General features: G+C 38.2%; 3 non-coding genes across 3 annotated transcripts; 2 read left to right on the forward strand and 1 right to left on the reverse strand.

Annotated features, from left to right (window-relative positions):
* Positions 1–3424: 3424 nt before the first annotated feature.
* Positions 3425–3496, forward strand: TRNAA-UGC (transfer RNA alanine (anticodon UGC)). The gene has a single exon. It is a non-coding gene; the product is annotated as a tRNA-Ala (tRNA).
* Positions 3497–15712: 12216 nt separating this feature from the next.
* TRNAK-UUU (transfer RNA lysine (anticodon UUU)) lies at positions 15713–15785 on the reverse strand. Its single transcript has one exon. It is a non-coding gene; the product is annotated as a tRNA-Lys (tRNA).
* A 3556-nt stretch (positions 15786–19341) lies between these two features.
* Positions 19342–19414, forward strand: TRNAR-CCG (transfer RNA arginine (anticodon CCG)). The gene has a single exon. It is a non-coding gene; the product is annotated as a tRNA-Arg (tRNA).
* The last annotated feature ends 2219 nt before the right edge of the window (positions 19415–21633 follow it).

Raw genomic sequence — 21633 nt, forward strand, 5'->3', positions numbered from 1 at the left:
GTTTTGTCTCACTTCGGAGCAATTGTCACCCCTTTACACAACAGTTGCACCCCAGTCCCGAACGTGGATATGTAACTACAATTTTTACTGCCTTTTGCAAATCCGATCAAGGCGTGTACATATTTATTACCCTCTCTTTTGGTTGCATATTCCTCTGACGTCTTCCGTGAAGTGTTTACTGACATGCGGCATATTTTATTTAAAGTTTTAAAAGCTAGGGAATTATTTTCCAAGGGGATAAGAAATTCCAATACGCTACATGCTGTTGCACTTACGATTCATTTCTGCTTTCGTGTTTTGCCTGTGTGCGATGTTTTTAATCACAAGAATTGTGGAGGGAAAAGAGTAGAAAAAGCACTACTACACTGTGCAAGTGTATATATATGTGGGTATGGGTTTATGAAAAGAAAACTTTCCAATCAGAAAATCTGGGTTTGTATCTTGAGTCTACTCTGTTATTAAACTGCTGGAATAAGGAGCATTGTTGAACATCACTGAACTTTTAAACAATTACAGGAATACTCTGAGTTTTCTTGTTTTCAAGACTTTCCTTCAGCCTTGCACCCCTGTCCAGAATTTGCACATCTTAAGTTATGTCTGTTTTGGTATACAAGAAAGAATGAAAATAAGCATTTCTATAAGAATTATTCTTTTGAACATTCACAAGGGGACCTGAAATACTGAAAAATGAAAGTAAATGGATAGTGAAGTCATCAAAACTCGGGTACATGCACCCCATTTTTTCCCTTTAACTCAACTTCTTTCTTGAAATTCTTTGTTAGGGATAATAGGTATCATTTTGAACTGTTTTCTCCTTTTCAAATTACTGTTTCAGCTTCACAGTGTCTGTTTTCCGCTGACAACTCCTGAACACTGTGTCAGGAGGAAATGATCTGGTACTTCAACATCAGAATTGCATCAATTGCCAATGGAAAATTGGAACAAAATGGGAAGCAACATCAAGGTAGGGACATTGACTGCACAGGAACTTGGAATTATACACTTTTACCATCAGGTCGGAAGCTTGCATTTTATTTCTTTAAGGAATATTTGATCAGACAAATAGCATCATTGAGTGTTTCATTGCCTAATGCAGCAATAACTCCTTTACTTTCTATGGAGGTGGGAGGTCTAGGGTGATTTCCAAAACATAATTAGTCTTCCATTCAATACCTAAAAAATGAGGCCAATGATGTCTATGTAAAAAGGGATATTGGAAAGATCAAAGGAGATCATGCATGTGAATGCATTCTGTCAAGTCCGTGCATGGTAGGAAACTGGAAGACCATGGTCCATATTCCCTGGCTCTGGGATTTTTCCCAGAATAGTACCTAAACAGATAATGTCTTCTGTAGCCAGAGCTGTCCAATAGCAATATAATAAAGCCATAAATGAGTCACTTTTGTAATTTTACATTGTCTAGTAGTCACATTAAAAAATAAAAATAAACAAGTGATGTTAATTTTAAAAATATATTTAAATAACTTGGTATATCCCAAGCATTATTTCAACAAGTGATCAATCTTAAAATTGTTAGGGATGTCTTTTACATTTTAAATACAATATCAAGTCTTTGAGATCTGGTTATTTTTACACTTACAGTACATCTCAATTTTTCAAGTGTTTAATACTCAATATGGCCAGTGGCTACCATTTTGGACAGTGCAGGGATAAACACATACTTTACATGTTTTCAAATTTTCTGAATTCAGTATATATGGCATACAGGTGTTCTTCTACAAATTTAGATGTTTAATTCCTCAGAAGAATTCTGTATTAAATGAATCCATAATCTGAAGATGGCTATAGATATTTAATTTTTTTTAAAAATCCCACTTTGTTCATAGGGCACAGAGAACAAAAAAAAAGATACCTTCTTATTATGAATTCCTGAGAATCTAATAGACATCTAGTTTTCTCCAGGTGCAACACAACATTATGATGAAGCAGCGTTTCTGCACACCTCCTAATATTGGAAAGTATCATAAACCTAATATTTTACAGCATCAGACCATCAAGATAATCCTCCTCTGTATTTACATACACGCACAAGCAGACAACCACACATCCATCAGTTTTGTGTGTTACCCTTTCTAGTCCCTTCTTTAGCAAAACCTATCACCTATTGTTTCCTGCTTTATTCCAAAAATTCCATGAGCCAACTGAAAGAACGTCTGCCAGACAAATCATATTCTTCCGATTTCAGGAGGGATTCAATATTATTTTATGAATATGGGCAAAAGCTAATATATGGGCAAACCAGAATAAGAAAGAGCTAACCACTAGAAATCTGGTGCCAGGAAACTGGTTTTCTTGTAGTCTTTTTATGTAGTGCAAAGGACACAGTCTAAACTATGATAAATCCCAGAGTTCAAGAAATGTCCAGGAGCAAACTTATTTTCCTATGAGTATCACTAATAAGCACACGTTTCAGTCTTCATTCACCCTCCACGTGCTTGCGTCTACTGATTACTCACAAATCCAGGGCTGGAGATGGGAGTAATTGTTTGAGTTCACTGTGTAACATCCTCACAAGTGTGTTTCACATATATCTTGAATTTAACATGAGCAAACTAGCTCATCTTCTCCATCGTCCAATCTTTCTCCCGTTTCCAAAAGAATTTTAAAAACCTCCTCTTTTTCTGCACTTCCTTCTGTTTGGTAATGACATGGCTTCCTTGCTCCCCCCCACCACCAAATAAATAAATGAATGAATGAACGAACCAACGAACAAAGGAACAAACAAACAAGTAAAAATTTTCTTTATTTCTTAAATCTTGTGGTTATTTGCCTTTGGTCTCGCTCCCATAATTCAACACTTCTGTCCAACGCTGAAGCTGTTGTTTCATTCTTGCCTTAAGGAAAAGAGATTTTGGACTATTGGCAGGGTCTCCTAAATTACCTCCGTACCTAGATTAGAAAAAAACCTTTACAATGCAACGCTGACCGCATCGCTCTAGGGTTTTCCTCTGATCGTGACTTTCCTCCATCAAATCCGGTCCTTAATATTCCCATGGAGCAAAGAACAAATGTCATGGAGTGTTTCAAGCAGGAAAAAGCTGAATCTCAATAGCGTTGTGTCTCAGGTTAAGACATCTGGAGGAAATCAAAAGAGCTGAAAACTGGGACTTGTTTGATCCCTTGTCAAGCACAATAGAAGAAGGAGACCCTAACCAGGTTTTAAAGCCACGATGGAAACTTCTTGTGGTTATTGTATGACACATGTTTCCAATCTTTTGTCTTCCATTTCGAGTTCTATATTCTAAAGAGTCAGCATTCCTCTTCGGTTCCTGAGGGTCTCCTGCCCAAAGCAGCTGCTGATATCCCCTAACACTGTACTCTACTACTACGATATTCCGAGATCAAGAACCTCAGAAAGTAAAATTTATCTCCAGGTGAGCATTAGGAGAGAGGCCTTCAGGAGGGGGGTGTAGCTCAGTGGTAGAGCGCATGCTTTGCATGTATGAGGCCCCGGGTTCGATCCCCGGCACCTCCAGGAGCCGCCTGGGTTTTTTTTTTCCTCTTTTTCCTCTGACCAAACACTCCTCAAACCTGTTCCTCAAGGAATACAGCTTTAGCTCTCCCAACTTTTCTATGTTCTATTCCTGCATATATCGAAAGTAAAAATATAACCTAACGGATTGCCTTGAATTCTCAATCATCTCTTGCTGTAGGCCTTGACATCACCTAAGACAACTGCAACAGCAGAAGGAAGACAAAAAGGAGGGGTTTCCAACAGGATTTCTTGAACCTGAACAAAAGTATGCTCATTAACAAGCGGTTCACTTTGGCTCCTATTTTATACTATTATTAAAGAGACAACGATGACGACGACGATGAGGAAGAAGCAGCGCCCTACGTACATTGTCCTTTAGTTATTTTGTTTTCTTGGTCAAAGGACAGAGAGAAAGCATTATATGCCCACTGATTTCTCTGTCAGTATCCCCCAACGACCTGCACAGAGAGCGTCGCCAAAAGTTCGGTCCAATGATGAGATATGGGGCGCTGGGGATCTCGAGTCTTTTTAGACGAGCGAGCGGCAGGACGCTGGACAGCAGAACGAAGACTGTCAGGGAATGAGGCCTTCCAAACACAAAAGAAACAAATTTGCATCAACACATTGCCGATTGATATTCCATAATATCTATTTCCCTATATTTCCTCACTCATCCTGTTTTCCGTTTTGTTTCAAATTTTTAAACAAAACATTGCCTGGAAACCTCAGTTAACATCAAATGAAGGCCCCCATACGAAGAAGTGGGAAAAGACTTTTCTACCACAGTGGAAAAGAGATGCAAAGTAAAAGATGAAAAGATCACAGTGTGCTGGACTCTTCTACCTGTAAAAGACAGCCACTTCCTCTGTCCTTTCTGGTTCAATCTGATCACATCTGCTTTGTATGACCAGGGAACTCCTAGGAATTTCTGATCCACTGATGGCACCTGTAATTAGTGTGCTAGGGCTGCCATAAGAGAATATCACAGTGGCTTAAACAACAGAAATTTGTTTTCTCCCAGTTCTGGAGGCTGGAAGCCCAAGATCAAGGTACCAGCAGAGTTGGTTTCTGGTGAGACCTCTCTTCCTGGCTTGCAGAGAGCCACCTTCTCCCTGCTTGCTGTATTGTCACATGGCTTTTCCTCTGTGCACACTCCTGGTGTCTCTTCCTCTTCTTATAAGGAGGGCCCCACCCTTATGATCTCATTTAACCTTAATTACCTCCTTAAAGGCCCTATCTTCAAATAGTCACACTGGGGGGATAAGGCATCAATATATTGATTTGGGGCCGGGGGACACAATTTAGTCAATAAGAATACCTTTTAAGGAATTCCAATGCTTCATAGTTTCAAAACTGCTGCTATCTGTGTGCTTATTTCCTGTTGAATCAAAGTGTCTTTGGGAGGGAATGAAATTTGTTCCCAGTCTGCCGCTCTAACACTCTGTATCAGGCTGAGTTGTCCTTATTTCCTGATTCTCCTCTCGGAGGAGGGAGACTGCCTGGCTTCAGAAATCTGCTTGGCTGCTGATTGGTCATGTGCCCTAGGACCAAGGATTTGTTTTAGGATGCATTTTTTTTTGAGGGAGATAATGTGGTCATTCCATGTCTTTTTTCTTATCCACTTGTTCTCTCCAGGCACTTAAGTAAACAGTGAGTGGCACTGAACAGGCAGGAGACCATGGTAGGGAGGGGAGAATGAGAGGGCTGTGAGCAGACTTCCAAATTTAAGGTCCAACCCCAGATCAATATTTTAGCCACCTTTGGAGGTCACACAAAAGAGCCCCTAATTTTTCTGTGGATGAACTCAAAATGAGTGTCAGGAGATTTACTCTACCAAAATACCTGTGGCCCCATCAAGCTATTTGGGTCTTTCAAGTAGAAACCCACACTTGGAAGTCTCCAAGCCCTATGACAAAGGCTGCAGTCATTCTCTCACCCTCAGAGTCACCCTCAGAGTTGGGACGCTTTGACCTCAACTGTCTCTCCAGCTCTACCAGTTGAGCCAATTCTCTGGCCTAGGATCAAGTTGTTAAAACCTATAATATGAGTAAATTGTAATTAAAATATCTTCTGAGGTTAAGCCAGGCTTGTGCTGCTGCCAGAGAATTCTTTATTGCCAGCAGACAGACTGTCCTCCTCCTTGGAAGAAATTCTGCATCTACCCAACTTATCCTGCTCTCACATGTGTGCCCTCCTCTCCAAGCCTAAGCCACTGCTTTATTTCCTCTTAACTCTTACAAGTGCCTTCTATATTGTGTGGTAACCTTGGCTTTTCCCAACTTTCATGCTTCCAAGAATCGGATGTGAGCAATACAGGAGCCCACTGCAAAAGTGCAGGTGAAATTCTCTGAAAAGAAACCCGAATTTCAGAGGCTTGCTTATGTGGGAGAAAGTCTAAGATACAAGAGCTCACATAGAGTCTCAAACTCTTGGCTCTAAGATTGAAGTCCTGACACCCTACACACTAAGCTATTTAGAGGCAAAGAACTGCATTTCTGAAATCCATTTCAAGTTGAAAATATTGTTACTGCCTTACCTTTGTTATTTTTCACGTTTCATGTTCCCAGCTCAACGCACTAAAACCCACTCCCTCCTGCCTATACCTGAGGTGCTGAAGCGCAAGGACGCAGGTGGATCCCGTTTTTACCTTGAACGCTTCTCTTATCGCAGCCACGTGGACATTGGAACAAGGCGGCTTCCCTGCCGCTCCCTCGGAAGCCATGGACAACACCTGAATGTACAGAAACAGAAACTCAACCACATGCGTTCTCTCAAGTGACAGAAAGAGCAGAGAGGAGCTCTAAAAGCCGCAACAGTCTTGGGCAAAACGAAGGGGATCTTCCTGCGCAAAAGCACTTTCGTCCACTTGGTTTACCAAGAATGGACCTTCGTGCTTCCCGCGCACCCAGTGGACACGCGACAGAGATGGGCAGCCAGGATGCTCACCGCCTCTCTGCCCATCCAAACCTTATGCCAACCTTAAGCACTCGTTCACTTTCTTCCTCCTCCACTTCTTGGGGCCGCTGCAGCTGCGCACCCCGCCGTGGCTCAGCCTCCCTTTCCTTATCACTTCCTGGCTCACGCTTCCATTCTTTCCTCTTTCGCCACTAATTCTCTCCTCGTATTAACTTTCCCAAGTAGCTCAGCTCACTCGCCTTGGAGTCTCTAAGGCCAAGGACTATCAAATGGGGCTGATTTTCAGAATTAATGGGGGGGTATCTCTTACCCAGTAGGAAATGATTTAGGATTTCCTCCAAAGCTAGTACCTGTGTTGACTGTCGCACCAAATTTTGTCCGGTGGCGGGAAGCGTCTGCCATTTCCTCTGGGACAACGGGATCCCGAAGAAATGACCTGTCAAAAAGCAAGTTCGTTTTGCAGGTCTAGCCCAGCCGCTGAAACACCTCTCTGGTGTTTTCGCTCAGAAGACGATTCCGTGTCTACCAAGAAGCTCAATGGCCGATGCAGCATCCTCCTCTCTGTTCTCTTCCTCCTCTTGGTCCCTATGCATCTCATATGCAGAGTCCCCGAAATGAAACCGATGCCGAATTTCCCGACCACGGCGCTGGTCTAGGCCTTGGTGAGTGTAGTGACAGTCCGTGACCCATTCTTATGGGGTCTTCATTTAACGCCAAGTAAGTCCTCACCTGAACCAAAATTGCAGCGCTCACGCAGCACTTAGGCTTCTGTTTTTGTATTCACCCAAACTGCTTTTGTATGGTCCTGACAGCCTTTGTAGGCACAGGGAAAGGAAGTTGTATGATGAGAGAATTGTTTTCAAAAACCAACTTTTTATTTTGAAATTATTTCAAGCCTATAGGAAAGTTGCAAAAATAGTACAAAGAACTACTATACACACATTATCCAGATTTATCAATTTTAAATATTTTGCCACATTGCCTTCCTCTCTCTCTCCAAACATAAACACACACAAATTGTTATTTTTTCTAACCAATTTCAGAGTAACTTGCGTACTGTTAAAATCAGATGCAAATGGAGACTAGCCTTGAAAATTTCCTGAGCAGACAAAATCAGTTGTCACACGAGCAAAGCAAAATTTAGCTTATTTTGCAAGACAAATGATACTAACTTGACCGGGACCACTTTTTGATTATGCTTCTGAAAATTATAAGCAAAATTTAAACTGTACCCCAAATTGATATGAGGTAACCACTAGCCAATTCCTTATCATTTAAGAAAATTCTGATATTGTAACCAATTACTGTGAAGAGTAAACAGTCTCAGCCTCCTCACCATACAAGCTGCTTTATAACAATATACTGCTGAGCCTCATTCCATGTTTTATTTGAATGATCCCAATTTACAAACTGTCTTTTTGGTGTGTGCACAATAAACTTTTACTAACTGCTACTTTGGTGATGCATTGGTTTTACTTCTGCTATTTCTCAATTGCTCTGTCTTATCTCGTATAGTTCAGTGTGTATTTCTTAGAGAAAGGACATTCTCATAAACCACAGAACAATTTTTGAATTCCAAAATTTTAACATTAATAGGATACTATTATCTAATATACAGTCCATATTCAGATTTCACCAATGATTCAAAAAACGTCCTTCAGAGCAACTTTTCCCCAATCCAGGATCTAGTTAGTGTGAGAATACATATTGCATTTGGTTTTCTTGTTTCTTTAGTGTCTCTTAATCTGGAATGATTTCTCAACCTTTCTTGTCTTTTATGACATTGACAGATTTTGAAGAATTCAAGTCAGTTGTTGAGTAGAATGCCCTTGAATTTGGGTTTATGTGATGTTTCCTAGTGGCTAGATTGAAGTTATGCACTTTTGGCAAAAATATAACAAGTGTGATGTGTGTTCTCAGTGTATCACATAAGGTTTTTTCCTTTATTAGTGGTGGTAACTAAATGCAAAGTTTCCCCTCATTCAGTTGGTTTGTAATCTGTGGGGAAATATTTGAGGTCATACAAATATCTCATTCCTCACTAAAATTTTACCCAGAGTTTTAGAATTAATTGATGATTTTTTCCTAATCAATCTTTACCATAATGGTGGCACAAGGATAATATTTTCAATCTATTCTTTAAATACTTAAAATCTATTCTTCCACATTTATTAGTTGGTATACTACCATTAAAGAGAAACCAAAATAGAGGCCACAGTTTGAATATACCCCTAGCCCAAACGCTCATAGTCACGTAAACAAAGCTTAAACTGTCCTGATTTCTCCAAAATGCTGACCCTGACCTTAAATAAAACTTAAGCTTTCTTTATGTCAGTGTGGCCTTCTACCTCCCAGCCAATCAGCTATAAATAAGTTTTGCAGTGATACTACCCTGAAAAGAAAGTAAATTTCTAGAAACCAATGACAATAGAAAAAATATACTTCCTCATTCACGCTTATAAACTGAGCTGCCATTGCTGAGAGCCAAGCTTCTACCACTTTTGGTTTTGAAGTCTTCTTGTTTGCAAACAGTTTGTTTCTTGCTCAGTCATACCAAGTAAAGATCTTTTTCTTTTGACACTACTGTAAATTAAAGTGTTCCCTCTTATGTTTATTTACTTACTTGTGATTGATACGAAATCAAAGAATCTTATTTTATTCAGTGGGATAAATTCTTTTTTCATTATTAATTTAAGTACTCAATATGTCCCAGATTTTGCTAGGGAGAGCCCTTTTAGGCTGGGCTCGTGTATTCTTTTAAGACATGACCACATCTTCTTTTTGATCATTTACTCACTTTCTGGCACAAAAAGATATTCCAAACTCACCTTTACTTTCTCTAGCTCAGCCCTGGAACCAATGGTAACTCCAAAAAGCTCTAACTTCTTTTAATGAAAATTGGTACTGAGAAATCAAGATAGAGGACTAACTTTGCTCATTGTAACTGGGATGTTACTGCTTCTAGGAAAAAATGGCAAAAATAACAATTTCATATTCTTTAATCATGAATTTATACTGATACTTCTAATTAATATGTTTCAGAGTAGATGAGGTCAACTCCTTGCTGCTCTGTTGCTGTCATCCACATGGTGGGTATAAAATGTAAAAAAAGAAAAATCATTCTAACACATCATTTTAATTATGATGAAAATCTAGTGAAGTCAAACGATTTAAATGATAATTCTTTGGCTAAAGTGGTAAGAAGCTGACAGAGTGAATCTCCACATCCACCAAAAACAATCAAAATCAGAATCTGGTAGTTGGTTACCCAGCTCGGGTCTGCCTGGAACTGAAAGAGTTTTAAAGGATAATTAAATAGCAAGACTTGGAGACTGGCGCAGTGGAGTCTGTCCTCTTAGTCAATTCTCTCAGATTTTCATGGAAAGCGGTAATACCAGGAACAAATAATGGCCATGTTTTTCCCTTGCCCTAAGTTTTGTACTTCTTCTTTCTTTCTTTTGTCTCAGTGCTGTTGTTCCTTGGGTAATTTTAGGTAAAGGGGAGGTCGTCTTTACCAAAGAAATGAGCTGCTTCCTTGTTTTCTTACCTTTTCCTTCTCTAGTCCTAAAAGGTTGGGAATGGATGCTCACAGTCAAATTTGAGCTGAGGAGCTTATAGCAACTCTCAGGCTGATGCACATTTACCTCGAAGATGTGCTGCTCTCTCCTTTTTCTTATTTATTGAACATAGATTCCAAACCAATGGAAGCAATTGGAGCACCTAGGAACTTCTTTGTTCATTTGTCTTGAACTCACTCTCTGACTGCTTCTAAGTCTCCCTCTACAATAATTACTACCAGGAGAGAGTAAGGGTCGCCAGTAGCTCTGATAAAAGCGCAGTCTCTTAGTTTCAGAGTTCTTCTCCTGTTGTGCAACCCAGTGCATGTGAAGGTATAGATAGCCATCTTATATTGCTCTGTGGGAACTGGGCATGAGAAACCAACACAAATATTTCTCTGGCTGCTGCTTTTTTCTATGAGTAAAGTGCTATCCGTGGGTCTCGTATTCTCCTGTTATTATATGAAATTGTAGTAGGCAAACTTGCTAGCTTTCAAGTAGGAAAGCTTTCTGACTTAATTGGGAAACAGAGAAATTCCTAAAACAGAAGTGAACCATCCTTTCCAAATGCACAAATTAGACCAGCAATGACTATGTAAAATGGTGTGTTGCAAAGATCAAATGAAACATGTAGATCAATACATTTGGAAAACTCCAGAGCATAACATAAAAGCTAATTACTGACAAGCCACGACCTGAACATTCTGACTCTGAGAATTCTTTCAAAACAACACTTAACCAGATATTATCTTTCTCAGATTCTAGAAGGGTTAAATATACAATTGAAACATCTGCAGGTTTTCGGAGTTAAGTATAATAGGACATGAGTGTGTTCTGTATCTTGAGTATAATGTTCAAATCCTTAAAATATTCTGTATCAAAAAACTATCCAATACCTTCTACGCAAATGGATTTCCAATAGTGCTATAAGTATACAGACTGGCTATTGTCTCACATATTTAATAAATGATTTCTGTGATGTTCATGAGCTAAGCAGGAGGAAAAAACCCAAGTCCTTAATATGAATATCCATGAAGCCAACAGATATCCAGATTCTTCCAGGTGTAATACAGAGAAATGTCACCCAGTGACTCTGGAAACTTTCCTCATTGTGTTTTTATATGATCAAAGAGCTAAGTACATTTTTCCTCCTCCCATCAGCATTTTTACACACATTCACACACATGCCCATACATCAGAACTTGAAGATATTTGTGTTTGTTACTTTTCTAGTCTCTTCTTCAGTGAAGCCCATCTCTTCTTTCTTATCCTCCTATTCTATCAGTCGTATAAGCCAACCGAGAGAAATTCTCCCAGACTAATCAGTTTCTATCATTTTCAAAATAGACTCAGAGGCGTTTTTACAAATATAGATAAGAGCTCACAGTAGGGCAAATTAGGATGAGAAAGGACAAACAGCCACTAGAAATGTGGTACCATGAAATGAAACTTCTCTTGGTCTTCTTCAGAAGTTCTAAGGAGCAAAAGATTAAGCAATATAAACATAAGGGCTCAAGAACAGTCTATGAGCTCATTTCTTTATTTTCCACAAGTATCATTAGTGAGTTAATCCTAAACTTGAAAGGACACTTGAATTCCTCACTCCTTCCACTTCCTATAAGCATATGCCTACTGATCACTGATTAATCCCAGTCTCCAGGCCAACACAGTCCACTGGGTTGCGTTGTGTCAGTGTTTACCAGATATGTGCAGGGGGTTCCACAAATAGCTTGAATTCAACACATTCAAAACCAAACTTATCTTCTGTTCTCCTTCCCACCCCAAAAAGTATTCCAATTTCTTTAACTTTCCATATTAATTTTAAAATAATCTTGTCTATAGCTACAAAAAAATCTTGCTAAGACTTTGATAGGAATTTCATTAAATCTGTGTATCAATTTGGGGATAATTGGCATCATTACCATGTTGAATCTTGTAAACCATGAATACAATATGTCTCTCCATTTATTTAGGTTTCTTTGACTTTCTCCACTATCGTTGTGTAGTCCTCAACATACAAGTCCCATACATATTTTGTTAGATTTACCTCTAAGTATTTCTTTTTTTGTCAGAGATTACATATGGTATTGTATTTTTTTTCCTTTTAAATATAGAAATAATACTTTCGGGACAGGTATTGTATTTCTAAGTTCATTGTCTGAATATTCATTGCCATTACGTAGAAATACAATTTATTTTCGTACAGTTTTCTTTTAACCTGTGACCTTGTCTAATTAAATTTTTAATTCTAAGAAGGATTTTTCTCCCATAGGTTCCTTAGGTTTTCTACGTAGATGATTATGTAATTTGCAGATAGGGCAGTTTTATTTTTTCTTTTCCTATCTGTATGATTTTTAATTTCCTTTTCATGCCTTAGTGCACTGGCTAGAACTTCCAGTACCATGTTGAATAAGAGTAATGAGAGTGGGGGCCGGCAGCTCCTGGCGCAGCAGTTGGGTGCACACGTTCGACTTCAGCAGCCAGAGTTCCCCGGTTTGGATCCCAGGTGCGGACATGGCACCGTTTGGCAAGCCATGCTGTGGTAGGCGTCCCACATATAGAGTGGAGGAGGATGGGCAAAGATGTTAGCTCAGGGCCAGTCTTCCTCAGGAAAAAGAGGAGGATTGGCAACATATGTTAGCTCAGGGCTAACCTTCCTCAAAATAAATAAATAAATAAATAGTAATGAGAGTGGACAACCTAGCATTTTTCCCTCTTTTAGGGAGAAATTATTCTGCCTTTCACCTTTAATGATAATGTTATCTGTAGGTTTTCTTTTTCTTTTGTATATGTCCTTAAACAAATTGAAGAAGTTCCTCTCTGTTCTTATTTTTTGAGAGTTTTTATCAAGAATGAGTGCAGAATTTTGTGAAATGCCTTTTCTACTTCAGTTGATAGGATCATGTGATTTTTTTCTTTAACTTGTTAATATGATGGATTACACTGATTAATTTAAAATATTTACCTAGCCTTGAACCCCTGGAATAAACCCCTCTTGGTCCTGGTGTATACACTGATGACAAATACATATTTATACATTGATGATTTCTGTTTGCTAATATATTGTTAAGAATTTCACATATATATTCACTTTTTTGTACTATCTTTGCCTGGTTTTGGTATCAGAATAATACTGGTTTCATAAAGTGAATTGGGAAGTGTTTCTTATGCTTCTATTTTCTGGAAGAGATTGTGTAGTGTTTGTGTTAACTTATTAAACATGTGTTAGAATTCTCCAGTGAAACCTTCTTGGACATGGAAATTCTATTTTTGAGGAATTTTTAAATTATAAGTTGAATTTTCTTAATAGTTACAGAGCTATATAATATATATGTTCCATATTGAATAAGTTGTGGTAATTTGTGTTTTTCAAAGAATTAGTCCATTTCATCTAAGTTGTCATATTTATATGTGCAGGGTTGTTTATGGTATTTCCTTATTATCTTTTTGATGTTTGCACAGTGTATGGCGATACCCTCTTTTCATTCCTGATATTGGTAATTTGTGTTTTCTCTCTCTTTTTCTTTATCAGTCTTGCTACAGGTTTTATTTTATTGATCTTTTTAAATAACTAGCTTTTTGCTTCACTGATTTCTTTTGTTTTCAGTTCCATTGATTTCTGCTCTTATTTTTATTAGTTTCTTCCTTTTGCTTGCCTGGGTTTCTTTTGCTCTTTTTTCCCTAGATTCTCCAACTGAGAATTTAGATGATTGATTTGAGAGTTTTTCTTTTCCTGTATGCATTGAGCCCTATAAATTTCCTTCTCAGTGATGTTTTAGTGCGTATCAGAACTTTTTCATGCTGTTCTGGTGTATCAGAAATTTTGATACGTTGCATTTTCATTTTTATTCAAGTCTACTTATTTTTAAATTTCCACTGACACTTCCTTTTTGTCCCACGGATTATTTAGAACCGTGCTGTTTAGTTTCCAAGTGTTTGAATATTTTCCTGTTATTGTTCTGTGACTGATTTTTAGTTTGATTCCATTGTGGTCAAAGAACACACTGTATGAATCAATTCTTTCAAATTTATTGAGGTTCGTTTTTTGGTCCAGGATATGTTCTGTCTTGGTATATGTTCTGGTGGATTTGAAAAGAACGTGTATTCTGCTTTTGTTGGGCGAACTGTTCTAAGTTGATTGGATTATGTTGGCTGATGGTATTCTTGAGTTTTTCTATATCCTTGATCATTTTCCACTTAGTTGTTCTATCAACTGTTCTGAGAGAGGTATTGAGGTCTCCAACTACAATTGCGGATTTGCCTTTTTTTCTTTCAGTTTTTTTTCTTCATATATTTTGCAGCTCTATCATTTGTTGCATACATATTTTGGATTGCTATGACTTCTTGTGGATGGACACTTATTGTACGATGTCCCTCTCTGTCTCAGTTAAATTTCTTTGTTCTGAAGTTTACTTTATCCACTATTAATATAGCTACTCGTGCTTTCATTTGATTAATATTTGCATCATGTATCTTTTTCCCATTCTTTTAATTTTAACTTGTCTACATGTTATATTTGAAGTGAATTTTTTGTAGACAGCATCTGGTTAGGTCATGTTTTCTAATCCACCATACTGATATCTTTTAATTGGTACACTTATACTATTTACATTTAATGTAATTGTTGGTATGTCAAGATTTAACTTTGGCTCTTTATTTTTGTTTTCTGTTTCTTCTCTGCTGTTTTCATTTTCTGTTCTCTTTCTCTTGTTTTTTATGTACTATTTGTACATTTTTTAGAATTCTCTGTTCAATTATCTATAGCATTTTTGACTGTATCTCTTTGTATAGATTTTTTAGCAGTTGGTCTGGGAATTATGTTATATATATTTAACTTATCACAGTGTACTAGTGTCACCATTTTCCCAGGTCAAGTGAAGTGTAGCAACCTTACTTTCATTTTTGTCACTTACTCTTCCTCATTTGTAATATAATTGCCTTAACTGTTTCTTTTGCATACGTTTAGAACCACATCAGATAGTCTTATACTTTTTGCTTCAACTGTCAAATATAATACAGAAAGTTCAAGAGACGGAAAATTTATTGTATTTATCATATTTTTTGCTCACCATGTTCTTTCTTCCTTCCTGATGTCCAAGATCCCTTCTTTTATAATTTCCTTTCTGTATGGAGAACTTACTTTAGCCATTCTTTCAGGATAGTTCTGCTGGCAGCAAATTATCTTAGTTTTTCTTCATCTGAGAATATCTTGATTTCCCTTTCATTCCTGAAGGATATTTTCTCTGGATATAGTATTCTGGATTGACAATTCTTTCCTTTCAGCACTTGAAAAATGTTATGCCACTCTTTCTTACCACTATGGTTTCTGATGAGACAGCCACTATCATTTGAATTGTTTTACCATAATACAGGTAAAGTGTCATATATCTCTGGTTTCAAGATCTTTTTTTCTTTGTTTTTAGAATTCAGAAGTTTTGGTTGTTCCTCCCCCCCCCCCCCACCCCAATTAAAGAAAGAGACTCTTCTCTAAAAACCGCGTAAAAATTGAAGTCTCTAGGTCAGCAATCTCTACAGAGTTCCAGACATTGGTATTCCAGTGTTTGGAAAACAACGTCACAAAACTGTCCCTTAGGATTGGTAAATTTATTATGTCATCATTTCACCCCTGTAAAGCAAAGAGTAAACAAAGTTTCAATCAATGTACAGGCACAACTGTCCTATCTCAAACTCTTCATGTGCTTATTCAGAGGATATTATCCAGAATTAAAACAGGAAGGGCAAGCGCCTGAACAGGGGCTTGAACCCTGGACCCTCAGATTAAAAGTCTGATGCTCTACCAACTGAGCTATCCAGGCTCCTAGTACCCTGCTGTTCATGAGTATCTAATCTAGGTTTGCACATTTGCCCAATTCATTTGATGTTTCAAGGTTTAGATCTCAATTCATATCCCTTGAATTCTCATTGTGAAGAAGATTTTGTTTGAGAGAGATGCTATAATTGCCAGGAACTTTTTCCTTCCTTCTCTCTTCTTCGTTTCTCTCCTCTAGGTTTTCAGAACTAGAGATGCCGTGTCCCCTAGACAAAGCACTGCTGGATTTCAGACCAAATTGCTAGACACATGGGGTTTCATATCTTGCCAGGTACCGGCACCTAAGTTTCTCAAGGTAACGATCACACTACTTCTGTTTGTATCCCTCTGCATTGTCTGGTACATCTTTCTTGGAGCCTTTGTAGGCAGAGGGGAAAAAAGTTGAAAGAGGAAGAATTTGAAGACACAAGAGAATGTTCCATAATGGGCCGCTTTCTACTGGTGGATGGAACTGCCCACAAGCATTTCCTTGGTAAATGGGATCTTGGAGCTGACTGGCAGGAGGGACGGTACCACAAGGAATAGTGTCTTTTGGTCTAGTATTCAGTGCTGCTTCTCCTGGGGTAGTCGCAGTCTCTAAATGTTTTAGAAATAGTAGTGCTAAACACATCAAGCCTTGTTCTGCCAACTTTTCATTCTACAAATACCTGCAGACAAAGGTGATAATTAATCACGGATGTTTTCTTAATATTTAAGTGTCCAAGGGGGTATACCTGAGTGGAAGAGAAAGTATTCACCATGTAGAAGGGCCTGGGTTTAATTTTCTGCACCTACACACTTTCCTTCAAGCTTTCTTCCATGATTTCCTCCATGTCTAAGCCACTCCTCTTTCCTTTACTACTCTTCTTTCTTTCCTCCTCCTCTGTCTCCTTCCAAATTCACCTTCTCTTCCTTCTTCTCTTCCCTCTTTGTGTCTTTACTCACTGTTTTGCTGCTCACATCCAGAGGAAAAGTGTTTTAAAGACTCAACTGTTTTGATTCCATGGGCCTTGATACAACTCAACGTGATTATGCCACCACAAGGAATATTAGATTGAGTGAGACAACAAAGATATAGTTTACTCAAAACCTCTCCAATCAGAGGCGATAAATATGCCAACTCCAGCACATGTTCCTTTGATTACATTTACAGCACTATTAAGGAGCTGGAAAGAAAAATGGCAAAAGGAAACAACAGAAATGATGACCACAGATAATTTTGTGTCTCTATTTTCTCAGCTGTGCCTGTATCAATGAGCACGCAGGCAGCAGGTTGAGTAGAAAATCTGCATAAACTGATTTTTCTGTATTCGTGCTTTCCATTGTAGCCCCATCCACACACACACACACACAATAAGTTGGGTCAATAATCAGACTATGAGACCTGCAGATGTCAGTTCTTTTTGCCTAAGTAAGTGAATTATTTGTTACACAATGGAATCACATCTCACAGGAAATGCCATGCTTCCCAAATTCCAAAGATGAAAAAATTATTAGGTTTATGGATTATGGGTTTTTGTACTGTGGTTGAAATGACAAAATTGGGAGATTCTTAGTCTGAAGGTCTAAAGCATTCCTCAACTTGATCCAGGGTTTGGCAGATCATCTGAATTAGTAAAAACAAACAACAAAAAAACCCAAACACCTTTTTTCAAAGCTCAGTTACAGAAGGCTTCTAACTTTGGATGTCCTCCTCCACCTATTTCCTAAAAGTGAAATATCTACACAGATTGATGTAGTGAGCATAAGAATTCCATGCTTTCAAATTTTCCTTAGATTCTCCATAGAGTACTTTTGCTCACAATATTTAAAAATCTTAAGAAAATCCTGCTTTGAGCACATCAGATAAAAATCCCAGAGAAGCCACCGGAGAAAGAAGTACTGAACAGCTTTGGAGGGAAATGGTATAATCCATATAAACAAAACTATATTTGCTTTCCCAAAGCTATTTATTAGCTATTTAGTATCCTTCTTCACATTTCTGTGGCAATCTTTCCTGTAGTGCCATACCATACTCTGGGAGAAAGAAATTTGGATGGTTTTGCTCAGTCTGCCAGCCTTACTCCGCTGCCTATGTCTGCTGGTGATCTTTTTCCTCCTCGAGACTGAACCAAAAATATCAGTTTTTAAAATTTGGTGGTATTTTGAGGTTTTCATCAGCTGTTCTTTAGGCACAAAATCTACAAGTTGAAAGACAACTGAGAACAATCTCAAAACACATCAATGGGCCTGAGAGTCCGTCGGAACTTCTGTGCTTGCTGGGCATCCTGTCAACGGATATGGAATTCCATTCTTCAGCTTCTACTGGAGCCTATAGCCTCTTCACACAGGGGTACAACAAGCGAACATTATCTCATCTAATGCTTCTCATTGAACCCATTTTGAGAAAGAAAGGGATTTAACTAAATTAATTTCATAAGAAACAGCAGAAGGCAATTCCTTGGTCTAACCAGACCCATTTAGGTCCAGGCCCTAGCACTTAGCCTCCGCTGCTCTCAAAAACGGATAATTATCATGCGGAACTAGTGTACATTAGGACACGTTACCCATTATAAGACCTAAAATAGTTCTTCAGTTTTGACCTAGGTCTGTACAGGGGATCCAGCAACAAATGGAGAAGTTTGGAGGTGAGGGAAAGACTAATCTCTCTGTGGGGGAAAGACAGTGCTGGGCACAAGAAAAGACAAGTATTATTTGTTTCTTCCAAATAACTCGACACTTCCAGGAAAATCAGGATGACGCGAAAACGGAGAGAATCCGCGACTGCTTTACTTTAGGAATTTGTAGATTTCTCATCTTTCCTAGCCTACCAATGTGCGTGGCATAGTTGGGAGGAATGGTCACACGAAACCGCCCTGGATTGTTTTGTGGATCAATCAATCAGGCAGCTTAGAGCAGACGACCTTGAGGCAAAATACTTGGGCAGTTATACTTTCAATGAGACAACACTCCTCCAAGCTGTTTTGGCCCTTCGCTTCCCACCTGAAGTAGTTTGGAAGTCACCAAACTGCACCTCAGACATCGAGACCAAGGAGGTTTAAGACCCATTACCCCGCCCTGCCACAATATAAGGTGATTCATCTAATTGTCGGGTGGAGGATCAGGTTCTTAAAACCTACGATATGAATGAATTATAACAAAATATTTTCATGGCTTTAGAGCAGGCTTTTCCGACAAGGCGACTCTTTTTTGAGCTTACAGACCTTTCTTCCTGGAGGAAGCGCCATCGTATCTCCGAGACGAAAAAGGTCAGAACATCAACTTAGATGCTCTCTTTCCTTATGCTGTCACCACCTGGTCGTTGCAGACTTTAGTTCTTGGCTCATATTCCTCCACCCAAACTTGCGTTATCATTATTAGTGACAGATAAGAGATCCTTCGAAGAATTATCTCATTTCTGATCATCTCACAGCTTATTAATTCTAAGTAGTTGTCAGGGATTTCAGATGGAGCTTTACCCTTTCGGGGGGAGAAAATCTTCATTCAATTTCAAAGCTGAAAAATTGGAAACAGATGTGTACTACGTTTCAGCTTTCGGGTTTGGACACACCCCTCCACCAACCGGCCGCGTGGCCTAATGGATAAGGCGTCTGATTCCGGATCAGAAGATTGAGGGTTCGAGTCCCTTCGTGGTCGTTTGTTTCTTGTTGGACAAGCAACGAGCTCTTTCATTTGGCTTCTAATGGCCAACTCTTGAGAAGGAAATCTGAAATGAGTCAGAAGCCTTAAAAAAGCACACCTGTATACCAACTAGTTACTAATAGCTTGCTGTTTTGTCACTGGCATCTAATCACTAAACAATTGTAGTAGAGTACTAATGCATAAATAGTTGTTATTACACTATAGTGACTCTGGGTTTTCTGGCTTACATTCCTGTACGATGGGTAAATAGTGGCCAAGAAAAGGATGCAAGGAGTAGAAAAGTCTTCTGTAAATGTTTCTCTAGAGGAAGCTTGGTTTCAAAGACCTTCTATCTAAGAGTTAGGAATCCATGTTTGAAGGAGTGGGGAAGATACTAAACCCTGAGCAGATACTTGAAATCTGGGCCCTCATAGTGAGAGTCTGATGCTTCTCAACTGAAATAATCCCAGTTCAGGGATCCAAATTTTCCAAAGAATTTACTCAAAGCTAATAAGTTGGTTATTCTCTAAACTTTCTATTCTTTGCCTTCATTATAAACCCAGGGCCCCAATATTTGAGAGGCTCGGGCCAAAGCTGGTGGCCAGATCCTCCTTCTACATTCAGCATAGCTTCCTACTTAAAGAATCTGAATGAACCTACAAAGTAAAGACGTTGAATCAGTAATCAAAAACCTCCCAACAAAGAGAAGTCCAGGATCACGTGCAAATTCAGCTAAGTTGCAGGATATGTGATCAACAAACAAAAATAAGTTGTTTCTCTATGCACTAGCAATGACCAATCTGAAAAGAGAATTAAGAAAACAACCCCATTTACAATAGCATCTAAAAGGATAAACTACCTAGGAAAAACTGAACCAAGGGGTGAAAGACTTGTATGCTGAAAACTACAAAACAGTGCTGCAAGAAATTAAAGAAGACACAAGTAAATAGAAATATATCCCATGTTCATAGATTGGGAAACTTAATATGTTAAAATGGTAATACTATCCAATGTAATCTACAGACCCAATGTAATCCCTATCAAATTTCTAGTGGTTTTTTTTTTTTTGCAGAAGTAGACAAGCCAATTCCCAAATTCATATAAAATTTCAAGAGTCCTCAAATAGCCAAAACAATCTTGAAAAAGAAAAATAAAATTGGAGGACTCAACTTTTTTTATTTCAAAACTTATTAAAAAGCTACAGTAATGAAGACTCTGTAGTACTGGGATAAGGGCAAACATATTAATCAATGGAATAGAACTTAGAGCTCAGAAATAAACCCTTACATTTACGGCCAATTGATTTTGACAAGAGTATCAAGACCATTTAGTCAGGGAAAGATTATTCTCTTTAATAAATGATGCTGGAACCACTGTATATTCACATGTGAAAGAATGAAACTGGACCTCTATCCCACATCTTATACAAAATTAATCCAAAATGGATAAATGGCCTTAAGGCAATAGCTAAAACTATAAAACTCTTAGAATATAACATGGGGTAAATGTTTATGATCTTCGATTTGGGAATGAATTCTTAGATAAGACACCAAATGTATGAGCAATAAAAGAGAATAGATAAATTGAATTTAATCAAAATTAAAAACTTTTGTGCATCAATGGACAACTTAAGAAAGTGAAAGACAACCTACAGAAGGGGAGAAGATATTTGCAAACTATTTATCTGATAGACGCCTAATATCCAGAATATATAAAGAACTCTTACAAACTAACAACAACAGCAAACCCAAAAAAATAAATTTTTTAAATGAGCAAAGGACTTTAATAGACAAATGGCCAGGAAGCACATCATTAATCATTATGGAAATGTAGATTAAAACCACAATGAGATAGTACTTCATGCCTATTAGGATGGTTATTACCAAAAAAAAAAAAGAAAAAAGAACAGAAAATAACAAGTGTTGGTGAGGATGTGGAAAAATTGGAATCCTTGTACACTGCTGGTGAGATTGTAAGATGATTCAGCCACTGTGGAAAAGTCTGATGGCTCCTCAGAAGGCTAAACACAGAATTACCATATGATTCAGCAATTCATTCCCAGGTATATACCCCAAAGAACTAAAAACAAGTACTGAAACAAACTCTTGTACGCAATGTTCATAGCAGCACTATTCACAATAGCCAAAAGATAGAAACACCCAAATGTCCAACAATGGATGAATGGCCAAAAAAATTGTGGTGTATACATACAAGAAAATATTATTCTGCCATAA

This window comes from Equus quagga, chromosome 15 (assembly GCF_021613505.1).
Source record: "Equus quagga isolate Etosha38 chromosome 15, UCLA_HA_Equagga_1.0, whole genome shotgun sequence".
In the NCBI taxonomy this organism is placed as follows: domain Eukaryota; kingdom Metazoa; phylum Chordata; class Mammalia; order Perissodactyla; family Equidae; genus Equus; species Equus quagga.